Here is a 6,000-nt window from a genome sequence, read left to right as displayed (position 1 = left end):
CCATTCCATGCTAAAATGTCACAACTTGGCTTGCCCCCCCCTCCTAGATCATGGCTTCCCCCCCTAGACCATGGCTTTCCTCCCCCTAGACCATGGCTTCACCCCCTCTTGGTAAAAAGAAGGGGTTCTGGCAAGTTTCACGTATTTTTTTCCGCAAAAACCAGTATATTGCGATCTCGGTAATCTTCAATAAAAATAATTAAACAAATCGTTTTATTTATAAACCCAACACAATGAAGTCTAGATTAACGTATTTACACTGAAAATACGCATTTTGTAAAATCCTATGTGAGATTAGAAAGAAGGCGTGGAGCAAAATCCCACGATATGTCACAAAGGATGAAGGGAGGGGTCCATAAAAAGGCAAAATTATTTTAGAAATATTACTTATTATTAGTAGATTAACCTAACCGTGACATTCCTAGAAAATGAATATTAAGACTGTCCCAACGGTCGTGTGTCATTTTTAACCCGTAATTTTAGTAACTTTGCATCGAGCAATATTCATGAAAAATGGCACACTTATGGGGAAAGTTTTGTTGAGTTTAAGCAAAATTTTACAATTTTGACCTTTTGACCTCACAATGTGGGTCCAAACCAAAAATTTTAATTTGCCTTATGGGGTTTCAATGTTAAAAAAATCGAGATTGAAAAATATCTGAATTTCATTGACCAAAATGTCAATTCTTGGGTTTTCGGACACAAGAAACCCGAAAAAAAGACTTTCATTTACGAAAATTCAACCGTTGACCCAGTAAGGTCACCGTCAAGGTCATAAGGGTGGCAAAAAGAATAGCATACCAACAAAGATATCGATCCATGGATTTTATAGGGCACCCAAGTCATTGGTATTGTCCAAATACCCGTATTATTCACTAATTGACCTCCAAGGTTAATATGGAGGTCAAAGGCCATAGAGGTAAACGTCCGGCCATCGTGACACCCAGGTTTCGAACCATATGTTTTGAAGGGTGCCAAAGTCGATTTTCAGTTAATAGGTCCGTATTGTTGATTTTTTTACCACCGAGGTCTCAATGGGGGTCAAAGGCCATAGAGTTAAATGTCTGGCCATCATGACAATCAACGTGTCAAACCATAGGTTTTGAAGGGTCCCAAAGTCGGTTACACAGTTCATTCATCCGTACAACAATTTATTTTGACCTCCGAAAGTCATAATGGGGGTAAAAGGTCATAGAGATTTTAATCGACCGCTTTGACTTTCTGACCGCTTTTGATGCAGATATTTTAAACTTCATTCGCTTCTCCGATTACCAAAATTTTATCACCCTCAATAATTTCAATAGCATTTTAAAAAAAGGTGATTGATTGTTTTTAAACTCTAGCTAAATTTGAGGATTCTTTTTCAAAACTCTCTTCTACAATTCTAGGACATTAAGCCTGATATAGAAAGTAGGAATTCATGGTGTGATATAATTTAAAAATTCTATCTACAGCTGACGAAAGAGGTAACTAGCGCGTTTCACAGTAACCAAGTATTTTCTTATACATGCGACTTCCGCAGTTTCACAAAATTCTTTCAGCATTTGAAGACGCACAGTGTAATGTAGAAATAGATATATGTTTTAATGACAATATTTTCCACATCTACGGGCAACAAAACAGCAGCTGTTTGAACGGCGTTATGTATCATGTGCGCTGCAAAACCGATTTGATAACTTAATGTGATGTACAGGCCTTAGATCTGAAGGAATGACTATGAAAAATGGCATGGAAAGACATCCTTCTGCTGATGCTAGTTTCTTTTCTTCGTTTTTATCATGAATTTCTGTATTTTGGAGGAAGATGCAGAAGTATTTAAATATCTTTTATGCTCCTGCGTCTCCAAGTGCTTCGAAATATCATTCCTTCTGCCGTGAAAAATAGAAAATTACCCGTTACATTTCACACATTAGACAAAGTAATCGCTCCTGGATTTTTTTAATAAATGAGATTCACTTCTTAGATGATCTTTGAATTTGCATCCTCTTTTGTTACGCATTATGACAAAAATCAAAAAAATAAAATCATGTCATAAATAGTTTTAAAAAATTTCATTGAAAACTCGGTAAGTGCATACGTACAAAATTACAAGAATATATTTATTAAGTTATTCAATGAATTAAATATAATTGATTGTTTTAAAGCAAATTTATCTTTAAAATTATTTTAATCCAATCCTCTCTTTCTTTCTAATTATACATATGTTAATAGGTATTATTTATTCCCAGAATTTTCCGTAGCGTACGTAAATCTTAGGTGACACTTGCAAAGCCGGCGCTAACCTTTTCCCACCATCGCAAAATATAAATAACACGAGAGCTGTGTGCTAAGTAAAAAATTATGCATTTATGAAATAACTAAATAATATGAATGCTGATTTGTTGACATCCCTTTTTAGTAGCGCTAGCGCGCAGTTCAATTTGCATCGCATAATTGACCGTTTAAAAATTACTATATGCAAAGGCGTTGCCGCAAATTACTTCGTGGACGACCGGCAAATTCTTTACACCATGACCCTTTTCCTCTCTAAAATTCCCCCCGTTTACAACTTTTGTGCAAGATTTCATGTTTTTATAACGATGCTCCGAATGATGCTAGATCGCTAACGAGATAAGAAAAAAATCTGCGGAAGTTAAAAAAGGGCTTTGTCTTCATTTTACTGCCACAATATTTTTTCGTCGCTGCCAATGCCAAAAAAGGCCACTGTTCATTAATTGTAAGTTCACCAATCCAACCATGGCTGAGAGAATACTTCTCGTACATAACGCAATAAATATTAGCACTTTTAATTGAAAAATCGCGAAGAAAATGGTCAGAATACCGCAGTGATACAGTGAATCCCCATTCGTAGCCATGCGCTACGACGATGAGCGTCCCAACCGTGACGTCACGCCGCTTAAAAAGTGGGCGGGGAAGGAAGGGAGCGGAGGGGAGATGTTGGCCACACGGCGAGACATGGGTAGGGGTGGGGAATGGCGGGTCTAGTTCTTATATGGTCTAATTCACGATAAACACGTTTGACAATAATAATAATACTGATTTGAAATAAAAGCTACATAGTAAAGAATTAGGAATTAGCGAATTAATATTTCTTTTGGAAGTCTGTATAGCTTTTGAAGCGTTTAAATTGTACAGGGTAATCCCATAGTATCTTTGTAAGCGGGTTACGTACGTGAAAGGGAGTCCTGACGTCTCACAGGTTGTGACTTAATGAACTCGTGTATTTTGGGTATTTTATGAGCGCGTCCATGGCCAACTCTAATACAGGCCGGAACATGCAATTTGGCGACAGCGCTTTACGTGACGTCAGGGGTCCTACTGCCTGGGGTCCGGTGGATCGGCCTCTCAGCTGTTGACGATGTGTGATGTAAATACGGATGGACATCCGTTCACCCTCCCTAAAGTTAAGATAAAAACTACGGTAGGGTTGAGTTATTCGAGTGGTTGTATTTCGTATTATAACAGCTGTTTATTGAAAGTAATCGTGAGAACTAATAACAAGGCAAGGGATACGAGATTATGCACGGAAATATATTTAAGTACCGCGATCGACGACCCAGAAATTCAGACCAAGAAGGAAATACCGCTTAGATTACCACTTAACCCATTGGTTGTTTATATAGAATAGCACCCTATAAAATTTATTGACTTAGAAATAAAGAGCGGCTTTAAAATAAACATCATTTCACCTCCCTGAATAACCTAATAAATTAACATGTTAAAAAGTAATGCGTTATTTTATAGCACCTTTCGCCACGGTATTTCAGGAGAGAAAAAAATGTATGACGTTTAACAACATTTATTTAAAATAAAAATCAGATATATACATTTTCCGGTAAACATTTCATATTGAAGAGGTCAAACAACATATCAAACAACCTCACAATGTCACAAGGCATGGCCATCAAAGCATAAATATTACTCCAGAAAGTGGAATAAATAAAAGCTGCCACAGGTTCTTAATTTCAATTTCAGCCGGAAACAACCTCCATCCCATACAGCACAGGGAGAAATTTACTCGTGTATATTGAGTCGAAATTTGGTGTAAGGAATAAGTCGAGAATTCGCCCATTTTTACACGTGTAAATGCTGTGTAAATTTGGTCCAACTCCCTTGACCCTTATATACAAAAAATATGAAGCAAAGTACGTGTGTGAGCAGATGCTAAGATGAGCAGCAATCCGAACATGATTAAAGTTTCAGGACAGATGATTGAATAAAGTCGTCCACCTTAGTACCAGCAAAATTTTCCCAACGAAATCTAGTTAAATAATTTTACGAATCATCTTGCGGCATATATTTTATGGGTGTATATTTTATTACGATTACATATATGCTCCTGTCGAAATACAAACGAGTTAACCATTAATTGCAACTAGAATGATGCTGCTTGTCAATTTAAAATTCTCAGTAATTTCGAATTACTTCCGTCAATGCCTCGCACCACGCGAATTGAACGCTGGGAAAACAATCACGTAACGATATAACTTAAGTGACTCGAACTGGAAGCACGAGACGACAACGACGACATCAACAATTCGCTAATTCTCTTTATCCTGGTGTGCTTGTGCTCAGTGAAACTACTTGCGGTTTTACCAAGGTTTTGTGGAATTTTAAACTATTTGTCAGTACTTTTAAGATCCATCCATCATATCGTATTCGCTGTATCCATTATGTCATTCACATTATTTTTCACATCATCACCACCAGTGTTTTATCCTGTACGTATTTCCTGATGAATTATTTTATACAAAGGAACCTTTTATTGACACAATAAAAGAAATTTTTGAACGAATATGTTGACTATGTCTTATTACCTGTTTAGAATTAGTAATGTGCCACCGTTTGCGTGGTCACTGCCATTTTCCGGTCATCAACAAGAAACCCTAATCCTGGTGGAGAAAGGAATAACTACAACGGTCCCGTTATTGGGTTCCCTGAGCATACACGTGTATTATCCGGTTTGTGGCGGACATAAGACCATATATACACCAGATTTATTCCACTTTTACTCGGGTAATAACGGTTTTTACACGAGATAAAACACGTGAAATACACGACCTATATGCCAGATTGAGACCGTTTGTGCTGTATGGGATAGATCGTGCCATTTGAAGTTCACCGATGAACCGTCACCAGCAACAGCTATCAGTTTCACAGGCACCACATTATCTGATGGAAACATTTGATGAAAAAAACATGATTAGTACAAATGTAAGGGCTAATTAGAAAACTTTATGTGATATAACAAAAAAACTAGTCTTAACATTCTATGTATTAGACAAAAATGTGTAAAAAATATGAAGCCATAAGGAAGATAAATATATTGTCAATCTAATATTTCTAAACACCAAGACCAGTATAATGAAATAATAATGACTTCCGAATTGGAGAAATGTCTCAACAAATAACATTATACTACCGTATAACTCAATACTGATTAAAATCAAATCAAATTTTACAAACGAAAGGAAATTATTGAATTAATCTCGATAATGGTAGCCACACCAGGTTCTTAATAATTGATTATAAGACCAAATTTTCAAAGTTCACTCTAAAGGAAGTTTTAGCTGCAGAGAAAATTATTATGTTGTTCTAAATACCACATATATACATAATTTCACTCAGCACTCATGGATTTTCTAATATACCTACTGTATTGGAAGGCGGCTAGACGTCAATTTACTAAGTCTTTTCAATATGAGAACTTGTATCGTCATTTCCTCAGTAGTTCTTTCATGTTCTCACTAATTCATACAATATTCGTTCATTTCATCTCCAAGAAATAATTCATATTTAATTATTTCCACAGATTTTCATGCTTCACTGATCACAATAAGAAGTTTTAAGAAGAGGAGAGGGCCTGAAACACTGTGGGAGTAGCACCAGGGGACAACTTTAGGCGATCTAACTCGTAACTTTTCACTCCACCGTTCTTATTCATGTAAGTTACTCGGTGTAGGATATCCCGCTCAGCAAAATGCTTGACGCTAACTGTTG

This window comes from Ischnura elegans, chromosome 13 (genome assembly GCF_921293095.1).
Source record: "Ischnura elegans chromosome 13, ioIscEleg1.1, whole genome shotgun sequence".
In the NCBI taxonomy this organism is placed as follows: Eukaryota; Metazoa; Arthropoda; class Insecta; order Odonata; family Coenagrionidae; genus Ischnura; species Ischnura elegans.
This window is presented reverse-complemented; position numbering follows the sequence as displayed.